Source organism: Coregonus clupeaformis, chromosome 18, assembly GCF_020615455.1.
Source record: "Coregonus clupeaformis isolate EN_2021a chromosome 18, ASM2061545v1, whole genome shotgun sequence".
Lineage (NCBI taxonomy): Eukaryota > Metazoa > Chordata > Actinopteri > Salmoniformes > Salmonidae > Coregonus > Coregonus clupeaformis.
The window spans coordinates 17,252,912-17,263,333 of NC_059209.1; positions in this window are offsets into that span (position 1 = coordinate 17,252,912).

The following is a 10,422-nucleotide window of genomic DNA, read 5'->3' on the forward strand; positions in this document are numbered from 1 at the left end:
AGTCGATTAGGTTTTTATTCAAAGTCTATGAAAATTGGTCATACATAGGGTCAACATGTTTGTCACGTCTCCTCCCATTGCTCCCCTCCGCCGCTCTGATTCGCCGGTCTACTGAGCCACCGGTCTGAGCGCACCACCTCAGCAACACCGGAATGGAAACCCAACGCACCCTAATCACCGCCAGCGCATCTGCACCTCATCATCTCATCACCACCCCCATATAGCCCTGGACTGTTCAGTGTTGTGTTGTGTGTGAATGTTAGTGTCTTGTCGTGTACTCACTCTTTGTTGTTCTCTTGCTCAGTATTAAGTAACCCCGCACTTTACAGCAGCATTGTATGGAAATGTGGTGAATCAATGATGGCTTCCTCTCTATCTAGAGGCTGTCCCTTGACATGGGTGGCACTGGCACTATAATATAAAGAATCTACAGGTAGGTAGGCCAGTGTCTCGATGCTGGCTTGCAGCTATAACGAGCAGGGTTTAACGGTGGGTCGTTTTCAGGGGGTGGGAGGACGAGTGTGGGGCGGTGATGAGCAACTAATGCTAATTCAAATCAAATCAAATCAAATCAAATTTTATTGGTCACATGCGCCGAATACAACAGGTGCAGACATTACAGTGAAATGCTTACTTACAGCCCTTAACCAACAGTGCATTTATTTTAAACAAAAAAAGTAAGAATAAAACAACAACAAAAAAAGTGTTGAGAAAAAAAGAGCAGAAGTAAAATAAAGTGACAGTAGGGAGGCTATATATACAGTAAAATAAAGTGACAGTAGGGAGGCTATATATACAGGTATGTACCGTTGCAGAGTCAATGTGCGGGGGCACCGGCTAGTTGAGGTAGTTGAGGTAATATGTACATGTGGGTAGAGTTAAAGTGACTATGCATAAATACTTAACAGAGTAGCAGCAGCGTAAAAAGGATGGGGTGGGGGGGCAGTGCAAATAGTCCGGGTAGCCATGATTAGCTGTTCAGGAGTCTTATGGCTTGGGGGTAGAAGCTGTTGAGAAGTCTTTTGGACCTAGACTTGGCACTCCGGTACCGCTTGCCGTGCGGCAGCAGAGAGAACAGTCTATGACTAGGGTGGCTGGAGTCTTTGACAATTTTGAGGGCCTTCCTCTGACACCGCCTGGTATAGAGGTCCTGGATGGCAGGGAGCTTTGCCCCAGTGATGTACTGGGCCGTACGCACTACCCTCTGTAGTGCCTTGCGGTCAGAGGCCAAGCAGTTGCCATACCAGGCGGTGATGCAACCAGTCAGGATGCTCTCGATGGTGCAGCTGTAGAATTTTTTTGAGGATCTGAGGACCCATGCCAAATCTTTTTAGTCTCCTGAGGGGGAATAGGCTTTGTCGTGCCCTCTTCACGACTGTCTTGGTGTGTTTGGACCATGATAGTTCGTTGGTGATGTGGACACCAAGGAACTTGAAGCTCTCAACCTGTTCCACTACAGCCCCGTCGATGAGAATGGGGGCGTGCTCAGTCCTCTTTTTTTTTCCTGTAGTCCACAATCATCTCCTTTGTCTTGGTCACGTTGAGGGAGAGGTTGTTGTCCTGGCACCACACGGCCAGATCTCTGACCTCCTCCCCATAGGCTGTCTCATCGTTGTCGGTGATCAGGCCTACCACTGTTGTGTCATCGGCAAAATTAATGATGGTGTTGGAGTCGTGCCTGGCCATGCAGTCATGGGTGAACAGAGAGTACAGGAGGGGACTGAGCACGCACCCCCTGAGGGGCCCCCGTGTTGAGGATCAGTGTGGCAGATGTGTTGTTACCTACCCTTACCACCTGGGGGCGGCCCGTCAGGAAGTCCAGGATCCAGTTGCAGAGGGAGGTGTTTAGTCCCAGGATCCTTAGCTTAGTGATGAGCTTAGAGGGCACTATGGTGTTGAATGCTGAGCTGTAGTCAATGAATAGCATTCTCACGTAGGTGTTCCTCTTGTCCAGGTGGGAAAGGGCAGTGTGGAGTGCGATAGAGATTGCATCATCTGTGGATCTGTTGGGGCGGTATGCAAATTGGAGTGGGTCTAGGGTTTCTGGGATTATGCTGTTGATGTGAGCCATGACCAGTCTTTCAAAGCACTTCATGGCTACAGACGTCAGTGCTACGGGTCGGTAGTCATTTAGGCAGGTTATCTTAGAGTTCTTGGGCACGGGGACTATGGTGGTCTGCTTGAAACATGTTGGTATTACAGACTCAGTCAGGGACATGTTGAAAATGTCAGTGAAGACACTTGCCAGTTGGTCAGCACATGCTCGGAGTACACGTCCTGGTAATCCGTCTGGCCCTGCGGCCTTGTGAATGTTGACCTGCTTAAAAGTCTTACTCACATCGGCTACGGAGAGCGTGATCACATAGTCATCCGGAACAGCTGGTGCTCTCATGCATGCTTCAGTGTTGCTTGCCTCGAAGCGAGCATAGAAGTGGTTTAGCTCGTCTGGTAGGCTTGTGTCACTGGGCAGCTCGCGGCTGTGCTTCCCTTTGTAGTCTGTAATAGTTTTCAAGCCCTGCCACATCCGACGAGCGTCAGAGCCAGTGTAGTATGATTCAATCTTAGGCCTGTATTGACTCTTTGCCTGTTTGATGGTTCGTCGGAGGTCATAGCGGGATTTCTTATAAGCGTCCGGGTTAGAGTCCCGTTCCTTGAAAGCGGCAGCTCTACCCTTTAGCTCAGTGCGGATGTTTCCTGTAATCCATGGCTTCTGGTTGGGGTATGTACATACGGTCACTGTGGGGACGACATCATCGATGCACTTATTGATGAAGCCAGTGACTGATGTGGTGTACTCCTCAATGCTGTCTGAAGAATCCCGGAACATGTTCCAGTCTGTGCTAGCAAAACAGTCCTGTAGCTTAGCATCTGCGTCATCTGACCACTTTTTTATTAACCGAATCACTGGTGCTTCCTGCTTCAGTTTTTGCTTATAAGCAGGAATCAGGAGGATAGAGTTATGGTCAGATTTGCCAAATGGAGGGCGAGGGAGAGCTTTGTATGCGTCTCTGTGTGTGGAGTAAAGGTGGTCTAGAGTTTTTTTCCCTCTGGTTGCACATTTAACATGCTGGTAGAAATTAGGTAGAACGGATTTAAGTTTCCCTGCATTAAAGTCCCCGGCCACTAGGAGCGCTGCATCTGGATGAGCGTTTTCCTGTTGATTAATGGCCTTGTACAACTCATTCAGAGCAATCTTAATGCCAGCATTGGTTTGTGGTGGTAAATAGACAGCTATGAAAAATATAGATGAAAACTCTCTTGGTAAATAGTGTGGTCTACAGCTTATCATAAGATACTCTACCTCAGGCGAGCAAAACCTCGAGACTTCCTTAGTATTTGATTTTGTGCACCAGCTGTTGTTTACAAATATACACAGACCGCCGCCCCTTGTCTTACCAGAGTCAGACGTTCTGTCCTGCCGATGTAGCGTATAGCCTGCTAGCTGAATGTTATCATTGTTGTCGTTCAGCCACGACTCCGTGAAACATAAGATATTACAGTTTTATTCTCAAAAGATTGAACGTTGGCTAGTAGGATTGATGGGAGAGGCAGTTTACTCGCTCGCCGTCGGATCCTTACAAGGCACCCGGATCTGCGTCCGCGATATCTCCGTCTCTTCCTCACGCGAATGACGGGGATCTGGGCCTTGTCGGGTGTCTGTAGGATATCCTTCGCGACCGCCTCGTTGAAGAAAAAATGTTCGTCCAATGCGAGGTGAGTAATCGCTGTCCTGATATCCAGAAGCTCTTTTTGGTTATAAGAGACGATGGCAGAAACATTATGTACAAAATAAATTACAAATAACGCGGAAAACGCGGAAAAACACACATAATAGTACAATTGGTTAGAGGGCTGTAAAACGGCAGCCATCTTCCCGGCGCTGTTCAGTAACACAATTCTGTTATTGGCAAATAATAGGGGTTTATGGCAGTCTATCTCAGCATACTGAATGTGCATCTATTAACACCTTTACTACCGTTACCATTGAGAGGGAATTAAAGCATGCATGAGTGAGCCTGAGAGACAGAGCGATGGCCTCTCTGGGGCTGGGCTTTCACAGGCCAAATGCCATCCGACACTGCCTACCTTTCTTAGAGATAGGGGGACCCCCAGGATTTATGAGACTTCTTATAAAGGCCCAGACTGGAGCTTTATCTGCCTGCTCCAACACACACACTCTGCACTGTCCTCCCTAAAGCACACACGTGCATGCATGCATGCACACACACGCACACACACATGGAAGTACCAGTGATGCGCTCAATATGGAAGTGGTCACAAGAAGCAGACGCGAAGCTACAAGACAGTTTTGCTAGTACAGACTGGGATATGTTCCGGAACAGACAATGGGGTTCATCAATAAGTGCATAGACGATATCGTTCCCACAGTGACTATACGAACATAACCAAACCAAAAACCATGGATTACAGGCAATATCCGCGCTGGGCTAAAGGCTAGAGCTACCGCTTACAAGGAACGGGACACGGACATGGACGCACACAAGAAAGCCCGCTACGACCTCCGACGAGACATCAAACATGCAAAAGGACAATATAGAAGGTGGAATCCTATTACACCAGCTCCTACGTTTGTCATATGTTGCAGGGCTTGCAGACGATAATGGATTACAAAGGGAAACCCAGCCATGAGTTGACCAGCGATGCAGATCTCCCAAACGAGCTAAATGCCTTTAATGCTCACTTCGAGGAACATAACACTATGCCTTGCGTGAAAGCCCCTGTTTTTCCAGATGACTGTGTAATCTCGCTCTCCGAGGCGATGTGAGCAAAGCGTTTAAACACGCTAACAATCACAAGGCTGCCGGGCCAGATGGAATACCAGGGCGTGTTCTCAAAGCATGCACAGACCAACTGGCAAGTGTCTTCACAGACATTTTCAATCTCTCCTTGTCCCAGTCTGTAATCCCAACATGTTTCAAGGTGACCACCATTGTCCCTGTTCTCAAGAGCTCCAAGGTAACCTGCCTAAATGACTATTGCCATTTAGCTCTCACATCTGTAATTATGAAGTGCTTTGAAAGTCTGGTCATGGCTCACATCCACACCATTATCCCAGAAACACTAGACCCACTCCAATTTGCATACCGCCCAAACAGATCCACAGATGACGCAATCTCTGTTGCAATCCACACTGCCCTTTCCCACCTGAACAAAAGGAACATTGACTACAGCTAAGCGTTCAACACCATAGTGCCCTCAAAGCTCATCACTAAGCTAAGGACCCTGGGACTAAACACCTCCCTCTGCAACTGGATCCTGGACTTCCTGACGGGCCGCCCCCAGGTGGTAAGGGTAGGTAACAACACATCTGCCACACTGATTCTCAACACAGGGGCCCCTCAGGGGTGAGTGCTCAGTCCCCTCCTGTACTCCCTGTTCACCCATGACTGCATGGCCAGGCATGACTCCAACACCATCATTACGTTTGCCGACGACACAACAGTGGTAGGCCTGATCACCGACAACGATGAGACAGCCTATAGGGAGGACGTCAGAAACCTGGTCGTGTGGTGCCAGCATAACAACCTCTCCCTCAACGTGATCAAGACAAAGGAGATGATTGTGGACTACAGGAAAAAGAAGAGGACCGAGCACGCCCCCATTCTCATCGACGGGCTGTAGTGGAGCAGATTGAGAGCTTCAAGTTCCTTGGTGTCCACACCACCAACAAACTATCATGGTCCAAACACACCAAGACAGTCGTTAAAATGGTACAAAAACGCCTATTCCCCCTCAGGAGGTAGAAAAGATTTGGTATGGGCCCTCAGATCCTCAAAAAGTTCTACATCTGCACCATTGAGAGCATCCTGACTGGTTGCATCACAGCCTGGTATGGCAACTGCTCGGCCTCCGACCACAAGGCACTATAGAGGGTAGTGTGTACGGCCCAGTACATCACTGGGGCCAAGCTTCCAGCCATCCAGGACCTCTATACCAGGCGGTGTCAGAGGAAGGCCCTCAAAATTGTCAAAGACTCCAGCCACCCTAGTCATAGACTGTTCTCTCTGCTACCACATGGCAAGCAGTACCGGAGCACCAAGTCTAGGTCCAAAAGGCTTCTTAACAGCTTCTACCCCCTATTTTACGCTGCTGCATCTCTTTGTTAATTATCTATGCATAGTCACTTTAAATCTACTTACATGTACGTATTACCTCAATTACCTCGACTAACCTGTGCCCCCGCTGTGATGAGGTGATGTTGAAGGAGTCATGCACAGGGTAAATCACAGAATAACAGGCTTTATTCCGCAAATACAGAGTTACGCAGTAATGCGTCAAAAACACTCCAGTGCGCAAAACAGGCACACTAGAAAATACAAGGCACACAGGGAAATATCCCTGCGATTCAAAATACACGGAGCTCCACCGAGCTTCACTATCCTCCACAATAAACAATCACACACAAAGACAAGGGGGTAGAGAGAACACTTATACAGGTACTGATGAGGGGATATGAACCAGGTGTGTGTAAGAAACAAGACAAAACCAATGGAATGATGAGATGAGGAGCAGCAGTGGCTAGAAGGCCGGTGATGACGACTGCCGAAGTCTGCCCGAACAAGAAGAGGATGCCTCTTCGGAGGAAGTCGTGACACCCGCACATTGACTCTGTACCGGTACCCCCTTTATATACAGTGGGGGAAAAAAGTATTTAGTCAGCCACCAATTGTGCAAGTTCTCCCACTTAAAAAGATGAGAGAGGCCTGTAATTTTCATCATAGGTAAACGTCAACTATGACAGACAAAATGAGAAAAAAAAATCCAGAAAATCACATTGTAGGATTTTTTATGAATTTATTGGCATATGATGGTGGAAAATAAGTATTTGGTCAATAACAAAAGTTTCTCAATACTTTGTTATATACCCTTTGTTGGCAATGACACAGGTCAATCGTTTTCTGTAAGTCTTCGCAAGGTTTTCACACACTGTTGCTGGTATTTTGGCCCATTCCTCCATGCAGATCTCCTCTAGAGCAGTGATGTTTTGGGGCTGTCGCTGGGCAACACAGACTTCCAACTCCCTCCAAAGATTTTCTATGGGGTTGAGATCTGGAGACTGGCTAGGCCACTCCAGGACCTTGAAATGCTTCTTACGAAGCCACTCCTTTGTTGCCCGGGCGGTGTGTTTGGGATCATTGTCATGCTGAAAGACCCAGCCACGTTTCATCTTCAATGCCCTTGCTGATGGAAGGAGGGTTTCACTCAAAATCTCACGATACATGGCCCCATTCATTCTTTCCTTTACACGGATCAGTCGTCCTGGTCCCTTTGAGAAAAACAGCCCCAAAGCATGATGTTTCCAACCCCATGCTTCACAGTAGGTATGGTGTTCTTTGGATGCAACTCAGCATTCTTTGTCCTCCAAACATGACGAGTTGAGTTTTTACCAAAAAAGTTATATTTTGGTTTCATCTGACCATATGACATTCTCCCAATCCTCTTCTGGATCATCCAAATGCACTTCAGACGGGCCTGGACATGTACTGGCTTAAGCAGGGGGACACGTCTCGCACTGCAGGATTTGAGTCCCTGGCGGCGTAGTGTGTTACTGATGGTAGGCTTTGTTACTTTGGTCCCAGCTCTCTGCAGGTCATTCACTAGGTCCCCCCGTGTGGTTCTGGGATTTTTGCTCACCGTTCTTGTGATCATTTTGACCCCACGGGGTGAGATCTTGCGTGGAGCCCCAGATCGAGGGAGATTATCAGTGGTCTTGTATGTCTTCCATTTCCTAAGAATTGCTCCCACAGTTGATTTCTTCAAACCAAGCTGCTTACCTATTGCAGATTCAGTCTTCCCAGCCTGGTGCAGGTCTACAATTTTGTTTTTGGTGTCCTTTGACAGCTCTTTGGTCTTGGCCATTGTGGAGTTTGGAGTGTGACTGTTTGAGGTTGTGGACAGGTGTCTTTTATACTGATAACAAGTTCAAACAGGTGCCATTAATACAGGTAACGAGTGGAGGACAGAGGAGCCTCTTAAAGAAGAAGTTACAGGTCTGTGAGAGCCAGAAATCTTGCTTGTTTGTAGGTGACCAAATACTTATTTTCCACCATAATTTGCAAATAAATTCATTAAAAATCCTACAATGGGATTTTCTGGAATTTTTTTTCTCAATTTGTCTGTCATAGTTGACGTGTGCCTATGATGAAAATTACAGGCCTCTCTCATCTTTTTAAGTGGGAGAACTTGCACAATTGGTGGCTGACTAAATACTTTTTTTCCCCACTGTAGCCTCGCTACTGTTATTTTACTGCTGCTCTTTAATTATTTTTTGTTTTTTACTTATCTATTTTTTACTCAACACTTATTTTTCTTAAAACTGCATTGTTGGTTAAGGGCTTGTAAGTAAGCATTTAACTCTAAGGTCTACACCTGTTGTATTCGGGGCATGTGAGAAATAAAATGTGATTAATCACTCACCAAGCTAGGGACCCTGGTTAAAGGACATATTCATAGCCTGTTATACACTAAAAAGTTATACTAAGTTCATGGTATGTAAGGATCTTAAAATATCTAAGGTTAAAAAGATCATGCATCCAGTACTAGTTCATAGAGATTGATAAAATTCATAAATGTGTTAAAATCCGTCAAGTGTAAAAGGGTAAATATTGTAAGAGGAATTTGTAAACGTTATATTGACTACTTTATTTTGTGGTGCCTAATTTAAGGGTAAAAGTGTTAATCTGTGATCTACTAAATGCTCTTAATCTATGAGCCTGAGATCGATTGCTCTGGTCTCCACCCAACTTTCTGGGGAAATCGCAGTCTTTTTTCTCATTATACTAAAGTTTTCAGTGAGGAAACATAACTGCGTCACTCTCGTGATTATTTCTCCCCTTTTTCAGGTACGTTATTGATATAAAACGAGTTAATTTGAATGTAATAACTTGCTAACATGTCAAGAGAGTTTAAGGTATGTGTTAGTAACATCTTGAGTAAGTTAGAGTTAAGTTGAAGAGAGTTATTAGGTGCGTGTGTGAGTGAAACCTGCTTGGTTGCAGCGAAGATTAGCTTCGTACTGAGAGTAGCTGCCATTTTATGTTAATTGTGAATGAACATGTGCGCTGTTAATAATATTTTGGGGTTATTTGTATAATGTGTTTCGAATACTTTGTTGACATGGTTGATAAATGTAGTTATGGGTTACTGAGCTAAAGCTACTTTGTGTTTGACAGTTATATTGAAACATTTGTATATGTTTTAGTGAATTATAGTTTATGCTGTTGTGACTTGAATAAGCTTTGTACCCTACAAAACTCTGGTTCCTGTAGATCTGTTGTTCTGTAAAATGTGGTATTTTTGTAAAAGGATTATACTAAAGTTTTCAGTGAGGAAACATAACTGCGTCACTCTCGTGATTATTTCTCCCCTTTTTCAGGGGCGTAACACTTAGTCCCCTCCAGTACTCCCTGTTCACCCACGACTGCATGGCCAAGTTTGCTGACGACACGATGGTGGTATGCCTGATCACCGGCGGCGATGAGTCAGCCTACAGGGAGGAGGTCAGAGACTTAGCATTGTGGTGCCAGGTCAACAACCTCTCCCTCCACGTCAGTAAGACCAAGGAGCTGATCGTGGACTATAGGAGAAAGAGGGGAGAGCACGCCCCCATCTACATCGACGGAGCTGTTGTGGAGCGGGTCGAGAGCTTCAAGTTCCTTGGCGTCCACATCACTAAGGACTTAACATGGTCCACACACATCCATACATTCGTGAAGAGGGCACAGCAGTGCCTCTTCCCCCTTAGGAGGCTGAAATGATTTGGCATGGGCCCTCGGATCCTCAAAAAGTTATACAGCTGCACCATCGAGAGCATCTTGACTGGCTGCATCCCTATAGTGCAAAAACCAAGCTATGAGGTCGAAGGAATTGTCCATAGAGCTCCGAGACAGGATTGTGTCGAGGAACAGATCTGGGGAAGGGTACCAAAAAATGTCTGCAGTATTGAAGGTCTCCAAGAACACAGTGGCCTCCATCATTCTTAAATGGAACAAAATGCATTAAAACCAACTTTCCATTGTCTCCTGAGTCACTGCAGTAGTTGCAGTGCTGCCACCTCACAGAGTAATGAACCTCTGATGCAGTATAAGTGCAGCGTTGCAGTTCGGTCACCGCCACCACCAGGGCTTTAGTCAAGGACCTGTCCTGGGAGTCCCTGCTGTAATTGGATTCTAAGTAGTACAATCTTCTTAGAGAGCAGTGGTGCTGCAGTTTTCCATTGAAAGGGAAAATGAGTTCTCCGTCAATTAGTAGCTAGCACCAGATATTATCCTCATCAAAACTAGCCTTTATAATGAATCTGTTACAGATTAAATTACAATACATTTAGTCAATGTAAAAGCCTATTGGACCATCTTTTTAGCTTCTTTGTTTGTTTGGTATAAATTATGCTCTTTATTGTGA